The sequence below is a fragment of the Rattus norvegicus genome, chromosome 1 (genome assembly GCF_021556685.1).
Source record: "Rattus norvegicus strain SHRSP/BbbUtx chromosome 1, alternate assembly SHRSP_T2T, whole genome shotgun sequence".
NCBI lineage: Eukaryota > Metazoa > Chordata > Mammalia > Rodentia > Muridae > Rattus > Rattus norvegicus.
This window is the reverse complement of record NC_141534.1, coordinates 73,904,609-73,918,981: the sequence shown is the minus strand read 5'-3', so window position 1 is coordinate 73,918,981 and position 14,373 is coordinate 73,904,609.

Genomic DNA, 14,373 nt, shown 5'->3' with positions numbered 1-14,373 from the left:
TATTTTATATTATTTTCGACTATTATGAAATTTATTGTTTCCCTAATTTATTCTCATCCATTTTATCCTTTAAGTAGAGGATGGCTACTGATTTATTTGAGTTAATTTTTTATCTAGCCACTTTGCTGAAGTTGTTTGTCACCTTAATAGAATATATGCTTGGATTTTTGGGGATCAAAATACTACACTATCTTATCATCTGCAAATACTGATATTTTCACTTTGTCCTTTCCAATTTGTATCCCTTTGATCTCTTATTGTTGTTTAGTTACTCTGGCTAGAACTTTGAGTACTATATTGAGTATGTAAGGAGAGAGTAGGCAGCCTTGTCTTTTCCCTGATTTTAATGAGAATGCTTTGTGTTTTTTTCCATTTATTTTAATGTTGTCTATTTTTTTGCTGTCTATCTATCTATCTATCTATCTATCTATCTATCTATCTATATCTTGAATTTCTGATCTCAATAATATCTTCAGCATGAAGGAATATTGAATTTTGTCAAAGGCTTTCTCAGCATTTAATGAGATGATCATGAGGGTTTTTTGAGTTTGTTTATATGGTCAATTACATTGATGGATTTTCATATATTGACCACTTGGATGCATCTTACTTGAACATGTTAGATAATCATTTTGATGTGTTCTTGGATTGAGTTTGTGACAGTTTTATTAAGTTTTTTTGCATTGATATTCATATGGGAAATTGGTTTATAGTTCTCTTTCCTTTTTGGGTCTTTTTGTGGTTTAGTTATCTATATAACTGTGGATTCCTAGAAAACATTGGGTAGTGTTCCTTCTATTTCTATTTTATGGAATAGTTTGAGGAGCATGAATATTAAATACACTTTGAATATCTGATATAATTCTGCACTAAAAACATCTGGCCCTGAATATATGTGTGTGTGTGTGTGTGTGTGTGTGTGTGTGTGTGTGTGTGTGTGCATGTCTGTGTGTGTGTGTGTGTGTGTGTGTGTGTGTGTGTGTGTGTGCATGTGTGGTGGGGGAGACTTCTAATGACTCTTCTATTCTTTAAGGGCTATGGGACTCTTTAAATGGTTTATCTGATCCTGATTTAACTTTGGTACCTGGCATCTGCCTAGAAAAATCATCCATTTCATCCAGGATTTCCAGTTTTGTTGAGTATAAACTTTGTAGTAGGATCTGAATTTTGAATTTCCTCGGTTTTTGTTATTATGTCCCCCTATTCATTCCCAATTATGTTAATTTGGTTACAGGCTCTGCTCCCTCTGGTTAGTCTTGCTAATGATTTGTCTTTCACGTGATTTTCTCAAAGAACAAGCTCTTAGTTTTGTTGATTTTTGTATAGTACTTTTTGGTTTCTACTTGGTTGATTTCAGCCCAGAGATTGATTATTTCCTTCTGTCTACACCTCTTGAGTGTGTTTGCTTTTTTGGTTCTAGATCTTTCAGATGATCTGTTAACCAGAGCAACAATTAAAAAATGGAACCTCACCAAATGGAAAAACCTCTGTAAAGTAAAAGACACTATCAATAGGACAAAATGCAACCCACACATTTGGGAAAAGATGTTTACCAACCCTACATCTGACAGAGGGATAATATCCAAAATATAGAAAGAACTCAAGAAGATAGACTCCAGACAACCAAATAACCTTATCAAAAAGTGGAGTACAGAGCTAAATAAAGAATTCTGGACTGAGTAATGTAGAAGTGCTGAAAAACACTTAAAGAAATGTTCAACATCCTTAGGGATGTTAACATCATCTTGGAAATGCAAATCAAAATGACCTTGAGAAACCACCTCACAGTAGTCAGAATGGCTAAGATAAATAAATGCAGGAGACCGCAGATATTGGTGAAGATATGCAGAAAGAGTGACCCTCCTCCATTGCTGTTGGGGCTTCAAGCTAGTAAAATTACTTAGGAACTCAGTATGGTGGTTCCTGAAAGAATTAGAAACAGTTCTACTTGAAGACCCAGCTATATGACTCCTGAGCATATATCCAAAGATGCTCCATCATATAGCAAGGACACATATTTCATTATGTTCCTAGCAGTTTTATTTATAATATCTGGAAGCTAGAAACAACCCAGAAGTCCCGCAACAGAAGAATGAGTATAGAAAATGTAGTACATATACACAATGAAATATTACGCAGTGATTAAAAACAGCTTCCCAAAACTCATAGGCAAATGGACAGAAGTAGAAAATATACTGAGTAAGGTGACCTAGACACAAAGAACACATATGATATGTAATTACTAATAAGTGAATACTAGTCCAAAGGCTCACAGTTCGCACGATGCAACCTACACATTATATGGAGCATAGCAGGAAGAAATACCAGGGGCTGGATGCTTCAGGACAATTGTTGGAGGTAGAAGGATGGGGGAAAAAGAGGAGAAAGGAGGGAGAAGAAATAAGGGTGGCAGTATCAAAAACTAGAAGAGATTTGAGAGGGATACAGAGAGGTCAAGAAATCAAGCAATATGGGGGATGATTAACTAGGGATAGCTACTGGAGGGTTCCAGCCTCCTGAGAAACATAAGGTTCCCTTGACTCAATGGGGTTGACTTTGGCTACAATACTCAGAGAAAGTGAAGATAGAACTTGTGAAGACCACCCCCAGTATATAGGCACAGCCCCTGTTTGAGCGATGGGACCACCCATCAATCTCAGTGTTTTTTATCCCAGAAATGTTCCTGTCCTAAGGAAGAACATGAACAAAAAAATTGAACAGAGACAAATGGAATGACCAACCAAGGACAGCCCAACTTGAGAACACCAAACTGAAAACTGTGTCATGGCTGGGAACCTAGTGTGACTAAAATCAACAAAGTAGAAACAAAGAGAAGTATACTAAGAATCAACAAAACTAGGAGCAGGTTCTTTGAGAAACTCAACAAGATGGACAAACCCTTAGCCAGACTAACCAGAGGGCACAAAGGCAGTATTCAAATAAGCAGAATCAGATATGAAAATGGAGATATAATAACAGAAAGAAGGACATTCAAAAAGTAATCAGATCCTACTACAAATGTCTATATTCAACAACACTGGAAAATCTAGATGAAGTGGATGATTTTCTAGAAAAATACACGTGTTCTTCTATGTTCATAGAAGCCCTGCTTATAATAGCCAGAACCTGGAAACAACCTAGAAAATGTGGTATATTTACACAATGGAGTACTACTTAACAATTAAAAACAGTGACTTCATGAAATTTGCAGGAAAATGGGTGGAACTAGAAAATCTCATCCTGAGTAAGGTAATCCAGACACAAAAGAACACAAATGGCATGTACTCACTCATAATTGTATATAAACCCCAACATTCACAATGCCCATAATTCACCCCAGAGATCACACAGAGCATAGGTGGACAGAAGTCCAGGGAGTGGATGCTTCATTCTCGTCTTGAGGAGTGAACTGGATCATCACGGGAGGTAGAGGGAGAAGGGTACCTGGGAGGGAGACAGGAGTGGGAGGTAATAAGGTGGCATTATCAGGTACTGCAGGGGATGGAAAAGAGTTACAGAGGTTCAGGAAATCAAATAAAATTATGTAGCAGGGTGGGGGAATGGAGAGCTGGGGATAGCCACTGGAAGATCTCAGATACCAAGGAAGCAAGGGGGATCCCTGGACCCAACAGTGATGACTTTAGCCGAAATACTCAGAGAAGGAGGACATAGAAACTATTATACCTCCAGCAGATAGTCATGCCCCCATTCGAGGGATGGTGAAACTCATTCATCTCAAAGATTGTGACCTAGAAATGGTCCTGTCCAAAGGAAGAAAGGTGACAAAAATAGAGCAGAGACTAAAGGAAGGGCCATCTGGGGACTGCCCCAGCTGTGGATCCATCCTGTCTGCAGACACCAAACTTTACACTGTTGCTGTGGTCAAGAGTCACTTGCTGAAAGGAACTTGGGTATGACTGCTCCTTGAGAGGTCCAGACAGCAACTGACCAATACAGATGTGTATGCTTGTAATCAATCATCAGACTGAGATCAGACTGAGATCAGAAGGACTGGAGGAGTGGAGGGGGATTGAAATCCCATAGGAAGCACAACATTAGGTGGCTGGACGACACAGTGCTCCTAGACACTCAACCCCAAACCAAGGGGTATACAGGGAGAGATCCAGAATTCCAGATACATATTAGCAGAGTATGGTCTTTCCTGACAGGAAAGACATGGGAAGCCCTTGGTCCTGTAGTAATTTGAAGCTTCAGTATAGGGTGATGCTGAAGCATTGGAGTGGGAATACCTTCATACAGACAAAGTGGAGAGGGAGAGGGTGGATGTGGTATGGGTGGTTTATGGGAGTAACCAGGATGTAGGATATCATTTGAGATGTAAAGAAATGGAATGACTAATTAAAAAAAGAAAAAATTTACATTCAAAAGAAAGAAAGAAAGGAAGAAAGAAAGAAAGAAAGAAAGGAGACAAAGAGAGAAGAAAGAAAGAAAGAAAGAAAGAAAGAAAGAAAGAAAGAAAGAAAGAAAGAAAGAAGTGTGTCTGGTGGTGGTGGTTGTGGTGGTGGTGGTGGTGGGGTGTGTGTGTGTGTGTGTGTGTGTGTGTGTGTGTGTGTGTGTATTTGTGTCTTGCCCAGGCATTGTTGGTGCCTATGCAATTTAAATTTTCCAGAACTAAAATTACACTCAATTGTGAGCCATGATATAGATGCTGGAAATCAAACATACTTATTCTCCAAGAACATTATGTGCTGTTAAATGCTAAGCCATCTTAGAATCTCCAAGAGAACAGTATGGAAGAATCTAAATGCAAATAGTTTCATAAATAATGATTTGAGATCATACACTATATGATTTCTTTTTTTGTGTGAGTACATGTGTGAAGAAATATTATTGGAAAGAACCGAACATGACTACTGCAGAGGGAAGCGTTCTCTGTTAGAGTTCACTTTAGTGGTCCCACAATTTCAGAACAGTCATATAAAGATGCAAGTATGCAGATAAAAAACTTTGAGAGACAAGTGAGTTCTAATAAGGAGCACTTCAGGGAACTGGCTATTTCATAAAAGGACCTTACTTCACTGCCTAGCATGCCCTTGGCAACTAAAAATTATCTCAATTCTACATCTTGTGATTCTAAACTTTATTCTTGACTCTGTCAATAATACATGTGTATTATTAAAGAACCTTATAGAGGAAAGTTAATAAAATATTTTTTACAAAAGAAATTTATCATTTATAAACTAGGCCCAGGAATATTTAAAGTATGGATTCTTCATCATTGATACTTCCTATATAAAATAGTAATATAAAACAATATATATAGTATATAAAACAAATGTTTTATTCAATAGTAATGTGACAAATGCAGAGTTTTGATGGATCGAGTTGTACAGTGCCATGGAGTAGGAATGACAAATGGCTTTAGAACTCATAGAATATGTCCTACCTTTTAACAGAAGTACTATGGGTACACCTTAGTTAAGGCAAGGTACCATGGACTGTTTCCTTAAGATTTCATGATGTTTTAGAGTTGTGCTTTGCTTGATCTTACCACTTTCCTCTTATCTAAGAATTGTATGAAAACTCAAAATGGGCTTACAACACCTTACTAGGCAGTATTTCTGGCACTCACGATAATAATTAATTTTTTTCAGGCAATGCTTCTGGAGTGGAGGAATGATTCAATCACCACCCTAGGAAAGAACTTAGAGATGCAGATTTTCAGTAATATAAAGTTGTTAGTGAAGGCAGTTCGAAATGATTCTGCTACTGGATCTGATGTACAAAATCTAAGGGAATAATTTGAAATTCAGAAAGGCATACTTTGGTTAGTTAATCCAGTGAATTTTAAAGGTCTTGGGCAAGAAAAGTGGCAGCACTGCCTGATGTAACTCTGAATCTGATTGGTAAGGGTTGGTTTCTCATTCTCATTTTTACCTTCAGGTTCCTGATATGACTTAATGAGAATTTCTGACTCTTAGCATTCAGAACATTTAAAATTAATATAAATAATTTCTATATGAAAGTAAAGTTTGTGATTCTTATAAGATTACTTTGAAAGGTAACTCAATAGAAAGCACATTCTGGCCAGGATAAAGAGAAAGAGGACCATTCCTCCATTGCCGGTATGATTTGAAACTGGTACAATCACTCTCGAAAACAAAAATGGTCATTCCTCAAAACATTAGAAATAAATCTACCTGAAGACTCAGTTATACCACTCTTGGGAATACACACAAAAGATAAGATCACCTGCTCTACCCTGTTCATAGCAGACTTATTCATAATTGTCGGAAACTCGAAAAAACACAGATCTCCCTCAATGGAAGAATGGATACAGAAAGTTTAATTCAACTAAAAAATGTAATTAAGCTATTAAAGACAAGGAGAGTATGAATTTTGCCAGAAAATGAATGGAAGGAAAAAATATCCTTATGAGCAAGGTAACCCAGATATAAAAGGACATACATGATATACCCTCATTTATAAGTGCATTTATCCCATATATAAAGAACACCCATGATACAACTCATAGGCCATATGAAATTAAACAAGAAGGAGTGCCCAAGTCAGGATATGTCAATGCTACTTAGAAGGGGAAAAAATAAGTATGGGGTGGGGTGGGGACGAACTTTTGTGGGAGATGGGAGAGGTAGGGGAAAAGGGAGACAGAACAGATATGGGGATATACAGGAGAGAAGCCCGGAGGACAGGGAGAAAGAATAGAAATATGCAACTGGAGGGTATGTAGGCAAAGGGGTGGGGGAACTTCTAGAAATTCCCAGATATCTGGGATGTGAGTGTCTTTCTGAACTCAATATGGATGACTTTAGCGGAAATGCCCAAAAAATGCAGAGATGGAACCTGAATAGAGCACCTCAAGTAGCTAGACAGGGTCCTCAGTGGTGGGATAGGGTCACACACCCATCTTCAAAATTTTGGCCCAGAATTATTGTTTCATGCCTAAAGAAAATGCATGGACAAAAATAGAGCAGAGACTGATGGAAAGGCCATTTAGTGACCAGACCAACTTGGGTTCCATTCCAAATGCAGGCACCAAACTCTGACACTATTATTTATGTAATGTTGTTCTTTCAGACAGAATATTAGCATAGCTGTCCTCCAAGATTTTCTACCAGCAGCAGACTGAGAAATATGCAAATACTAACGGCCAACCATTGGACTGAGGTCAGGAACTCCTATGGAATAGTTAGGGGGAAAGATCAAAGGAGCAGAAGAGGATGGCAACGTCATAAGAAGAAAAATAATATCAACTAAACTGGACTCCTGAGAGATTCCAGAGACTCAACCATCAACAAAAGATTTTACGTGGGCTGGACCATGGACTCTGGAACATGTGTAGCACAGGACTGCCTTGACTGATTTTTGTGGTAGAAAGTGTCCCAGGGAAAGAGGACTTTGTATGGCTGGGAACAAGGACACCTTTTCAAAGGCAAAAGGGAGGGGTTTGAGATAAAGAGAACTAGGATGAGGACATGTATTGCAACATCATTTAGAATATAAATAAATAAAATAATTTATTTAAAAAAAGAAAAAAAGATTAAGAAAATGATTTTTCAGGGCTCCAGGAAAAGGCGGTGCAGGCCCTCCTGGTTGCCGCCTCACGGAGAGCTCAAAAGCAACACCCCATGAGCAAACCTGAACCGCAGGACCACAGGTAAGACCAACTTTTCTACTCCAAGCCACGTGACTGGTGGTCTCAGGACACACAGAGGCAAAAGTCCTCTGGGACCTAACACTCCCGGTTTTTAGCTGGATTCCCAACCTCCCTGATCCCCAGTCACAGCTCACTGCTCCCAAACCCCTTGGGAGAGAGAGCTCACTGCCAACAGGTGGTCACTCCTGAGACTGCAGAGCAGGAGAGACCACCAATAGTGCCCACCCCTGCCCAAATCCATGGCCCAAGAGGAAACTGTATACGGCCTCTGGGAACCGGAATATAGGGGCACTGGAGCTGCAGGTCTCCTATGCTCCAGACACCGCAGGGACCTGAAGGAACCGGATCAACAGTTCTTTGCAGCCAGATCCCGTGGGAGGGAGAGCTAAACCTTAAGAGAGGCAGACAAGCCTGGAAAGCCAGAAGAGGCTTCACTCTGTCCACATTTCTGACTCCAAAGGAAAACATTTAACGACATCTGGGACCCCGGTGCACAGGGGTTCCTGGAGAAGGCAACACAGGCCCTCCTGGTTGCCTCTATCACGGAGAGCTCAACAGCAACACCCCACGAGCAAACTTGAGCTGCAGAACCACAGGTAAGACCAACTTTTCTGCTCAAAGCAACCTGCCGGTGAACTCAGGACACAGTCCCACAGGAAGAGCTGAAGACCAGTAGACAGGAAAGACTACACACCCAAAAGCAGAACACTCTGTTCCCATAACTGGCTGAAAAAAACAACAGGAAAACAGGTCTACAGCACTCGTGACACACAGGCCTATAGGACAGTCTAACCACTGTCAGAAATAGCAGAAGAAAGTAACACCAGAGATAATCTGATGGTGAGAGGCAAGTGCAGGAACCCAAGCAACAGAAACCAAGACTACATGGCATCATCGGAGGCCAATTCTCCCACCAAAGCAAACATTGAATATCCAAACACACCAAAAAAGCAAGATCTAGATTTAAAATCATATTTGATCAGGATGATGGAGGACTTCAAGAAAGACATGAAGAACTCCCTTAGGGAAAATCAGGAAAACATACATAAACAAGTAGAAGCCTATAGAGAGGAATCACAAAAATCCCTGAAAGAATTCCAGGAAAACACAATCAAACAGTTGAAGGAATTAAAAAAGGAAATAGAAGCAATGAAGAAAGAAGACAGGAAAACAACCCTGAATATAGAAAACCAAAGGAAGAGACAAGGAGCCGTAGATACAAGCATCACCAACAGAATACAAGAGATAGAAAAGAGAATCGCAGGAGCAGAAAATTCCATAGAAATCATCGACACAACTGTCAATGAAAATGGAAAATGGAAAAAGCTACTGGTCAAAATCATACAGGAAATCCAGGACTCACTGAGATCAAACCTAAGGATGATAGGTATAGAAGAAAGTGAAGACTCCCAGCTCAAAGGACCAATAAATTTCTTCAACAAAATCATAGAAGAAAACTTCCCTAACCTAAAGAAAGAGATGCCCATAAGCATACAAGAAGCCTACAGAACTCCAAATAGATTCGACCAGAAAAGAAACTCCTCCTGTCACATAATAGTCAAAACACCAAATGCATAAAATGAAGAAAGAATATTACAAGCAGTAAGGGAAAAAGGTCCAATAAAATATAAAGGCAGACCTATCAGAATCACACCAGACTTCTCAAAAGAGAATATGAAAAACAGAAGATCCTTGACAGATGTCATACAGACCGTAAGAGAACACAAATGCAGCCTAGGTTACTGTATACTGCAAAACTCTCAATTAACCTAGATGGAGAAACCAAGATATTCCATGACAAAACCAAATTTACACAATATCTTTCTACAAATCCAGCACAACAAAGGATAATAAATGGTAAAGTCCAACATAAGGAGGCATGCTACACCCTAGAAAAAGCAGGAAACTAATCATCTTGGCAACAAAACAAAGAGAAGAAAAGCACACAAACATAACCTCACATCCAAGTATGAATATAACAGGAAGCAATAATCACTATTCCTTAATATTTCTCAACGTCAATGGTCTGAACTCCCCATAAAAAGACATAGATTAACAAACTGGATACACAATGAGGACCCTGCATTCTGCTGCCTACAGGAAACACACCTCAGAGAAAAAGACAGACACTACCTCAGAATGAAAGTCTGGAAAAAAACTTTCCAAGCAAATGATCGAAAGAAGCATGTTGGAGTACCCATCCTAATATCAAGTAAAATTGATTTTCAAGTAAAAGTCATCAAAAAAGAAAAGGAATGACACTTTATATTCATAAAAGGAAAAATCCACCAAGTTGAACTCTCAATCCTAAATATCTATGCTCCAAACACAAGGGCTCCTACATACATAAAAGAAACATTACTAAAGTTCAAAACACACATTGCACCTCACACAATAATAGTAGGGGATTTAAACACCCCACTGTCATCAATGGACAGATCATGGAAACAGAAATTAAACAGAGATATAGACAGACTAAGGGAAGTCATGAACCAAATGGACTTAACAGATATTTAACGAACATTCTATCCTAAAGCAAAAGGATATACATTCTTCTCAGCACCTCATGGTACTTTCTCCAAAATTGACCATACTTGGTCATAAAACAGGCCTCCACAGATACAGAAAGATAGAAATAATCACATGCGTCTTATCAGACCACCACGGGCTTAAGCTGGTCTTCAATGACAATAAGGGAAGAACACCCACATATACATGGAAGTTGAACAATGCTCTACTCAATGATAACCCGGTCGAGGAAGAAATAAAGAAAGAAATTAAAGACTTCTTAGAATTTAATGAAAATGAAGGTACAACATACCCAAACTTATGGGACACAATGAAAGCTGTGCTAAGAGAAAAACTCATAGCTATGAGTGCTTGCAGAAAGAAACAGGAGAGAACAAATGTCAGCAGCTTGACAGCACACCTAAAAGCTCTAGAACAAAAAGAAGCAAATAGTTCCAGGAGGAGTAGAAGGCAGGAAATAATCAAACTCAGAGCTGAAATCAACCAACTAGTAAGAAAAAGGACCATACAAAGAATAAACAGAACCAAAATTTGGTTCTTTGAGGAAGTGAACAAGATAGATAAACCATTAGCCAGACTAACAAGAGTGTGTACAAATTAACAAAAATCAGAAATGAAAAGGGAGACATAACTACAGAATCAGTGGAAATTCAAAAAAAAATCATCAGATCCTACTACAAAAGCCTATATTCAACAAAACTTGAAAATCTTCATGAAATGGACAATTTCCTAGACAGATACCTGGTACCAGAGTTAAATCAGGAACAGAAAACCATTTAAACAAGCCCATAACTCCTAACGAAATAGAAACAGACATTAAAGGTCTGCCAAACAAAAAGAGCCCAGGTCCAGATCGGTTCAGTTTAGAATTCTATCAGACCTTCATAGAAGACCTCATACCAATACTATCCAAACTATTCCACAAAATTGAAACAGATGGAGCACTATCAATTTCCTTCTATGAAGCCACAATTACTCTTATACCTAAACCACACAAAGATCCAACAAAGAAAGAGAACTTCAGACCAATTTCCCTTATGAATATCGACGCAAAAATACTCAATAAAATTCTGGTAAACCAAATACAAGAGCAAATCAAAACATTCATCTACCGTGATCAAGTAGGCTTCATCCCAAGCATGTAGGGATGGTTTAATATACGGAAAACCATCAACGTGATCACTATATAAACAAATTGAGAGAACAAAACCACGCGATCATTACATTAGATGCTGAGAAAGCATTTGACAAAATTCAACACCCCTTCATGATAAAAAGTCCTGGAAACAATAGGAATTCAAGACCCATACCTAAACATAGTAAAAGCCATATACAGCAAACCAGTTGCTAATATTAAACTAAATGGAGAGAAACTTGAAGGAATCCCACTAAAATCAGGCTGCCCACTAGACAAGGCTGCCCACTCTCTCCATAGTTATTCAATGTAGTTCTTGAATTTCTAGCCAGAGCAATCAGACATCAAAAGGATATAAAGAGGATACAGATTGGAAAAGAAGAAGTCAAAATATCACCATTTGCAGATGATATGATCGTTTATATAAGTGATCCCAAAAGTTCCACGAGAGAACTACTAATGCTGATAAACAACTTCAGCAAAGTGGCTCCGTATAAAATTAACTCAAATCAGTAGCCTTCCTCTGCACAAAAGAGAAAAAAGCTAATAGAGATATTAGGGAAATGACACCCTTCATAATATTACAAATAATATAAAGTACCTCGGTGTGACTTTAACCAAGCAAGTAAAAGATCTGTACAATAAGAACTTCAGGCCTCTGAAGAAAGAAATTGAAGAAGACCTCAGAAGATGAAAAGATCTCCATGCTCTTGAATTGGCAAGATTAATATAGTAAAAATGGCCATTTTACCAAAAGCGATCTACAGATTCAATGCAATCCCCATCAAAATACCAATCAAATTCTTCAAAGAGTTAGACAGAACAATTTGCAAATTCATCTGGAATAATAAAAAACCCAGGATAGCTAAAATTATCCTCAACAATAGAAGGACTTCAGGTGGAATCATTATTCCTGAACTCAAGAAGTGTTACAGAGCAATGGTGATAAAAACTGCATGGCATTGGTACAGAGACAGACAGATAGACCAATGGAATAAAATTGAAGACCCAGAAATGAACCCACACACCTATGGTCACTTGATTTTTGACAAAGGAGCCAAAACCATCCAATGGAAAAAAGATAGCATTTTCAGCAAATGGTGCTGGTTCAACTGGAGGGCAACATGTAGAAGAATGCAGATTGATCCGTTCTTATCACCCTGTACAAACTTAAGTACAAGTGGATCGAGGACCTCCACATCAAACGAGATACACTCAAACTAATAGAAGAAAAAGTGGGGAAGCATCTGGAACACATGGGCACGGGAGAATATTTCCTGAACAAAACACCAATGGCTTATGCTCTAAGATAAAGAATTGACAAATGGGATTTCATAAAACTGCAAAGCTTCTGTAAGGCAAAGGGCACTGTGGTTAGGACAAAATGACAACCACCCAATTGGGAAAAGATCTTTACCAATCCTACAGCAGACAGAGTGCTTATATCCAAAATACACAAAGAACTCAAGAACTGAGACCACAGGGAGACAAATAATCCTATTAAATAATGGAGTTTAGAGCTAAACAAAAAATTCACAGCTGAGGAATGCTGAATTGCTGAGAAACACCTAAATAAATGTTTAACATCTTTAGTCATAAGGGAAATGCAAATCAAAACAACCCTGAGATTTCACCTCCCACCACTGAGTAAGATCAAAAAAATCAGGTAACAGCAAATGCTGTTGAGGATGTGGAGAAAGAGGAACACTCGTCCATTGTTGGTGGCATTGCAGAGTGGTACAACCATTCTGGGAATCAGTCTGGAGGTTCCTCAGAAAATTGGACATTGACCTACCTGAGGACCCAGCTATACATCTCTTGGACATATACCCAATAGATGCCCCAACATATAAAAAAGACATGTGCTCCACTATGTTCATTGCAGCCTTATTTATAATAGCCAGAAGCTGAAAAGAACACAGATGCACTTCAACAGAGGAATGGATACAGAAAATGTGGTACATGAACACAATGGAATATTACTCAGTTATCAAAAACAATGACTTTATGAAATTCATAGGGAAATGGATGGAACTGGAAAATATCATCCTGAGTGAGGTAACCCAATCACAGAAAAACACACATTGTACGCACACATTGATAAGTGACTATTAGCTGAAATGGTTGAATTACCCTAGATGCACAGAACACATGAAACTCAAGTCAGATGATCAAAATGTGAATACTTCACTCTTTCTTTAAAACGGGATCAATAATACCCTTGGCAGGGAATAGGGAGGCAAAGTTTAAAACAGAGGCTGAAGAAACCCTCAGTCAGAGCCTGCCTCACATGTGGCCCCTACATATACAGCCACCCAATTAGACAAGTTGGATGAAGCAAAGAAGTGCAGGCCGACAGGAACTGGATGTAGATCTTTCCTGAGATACAGAGCCAGAATACAGCAGATACATAGGCGAATGCCAGCAGCAAACCAATGAATTGAGAACAGGATCGCCCTTGAAGGAATCAAAGAAAGGACTGGAAGAGTCTGAAGGGGCTTGAGATCCCATATGAACAATGCCAAGCAACCAGAGCTTTCAGGGACTAAGCCACTACCAAAAGACTATACATGGACTGACCCTGGGCTCCAACCTCATAGGTAGCAATGAATAGCCTAGTAAGTGCACCAGTGGAAGGGGAAGCCCTTGGTCCTGCCAAGATTGAACCCCCAGTGAACGTGGTTTTTGGGGGGAGGGCGTAATGGGGGGAACATGGGGGAGGGTTTGGGGGGATGTTGGCCCAGAAACCAGGAAAGGGAATAACAAACGAAATGTAAATAAGAAATACTCAAGTTAATAAAGAAAAAAAAAGAAATAATTTTTCCTCGTTTCGCAACTGCAGATTTTTGCCTGTCAGTAAAAGAAGTTGGCTTAAATTACCTTATTGCCTCACAATTTATTAGTTTATAGGTAATTTCTTGTTTTCTCTACCTGTACTATGTAATATTTCTTGTGAAGGTATTCAAAACATGCTTTTATTTCATAGTCATTCTTTAGAAGAAAAATAAAACATAATATTTTACTGCCTGAAAATTTTTCCGGACTAAGTGATGGGAGAAAGAATAAAGTA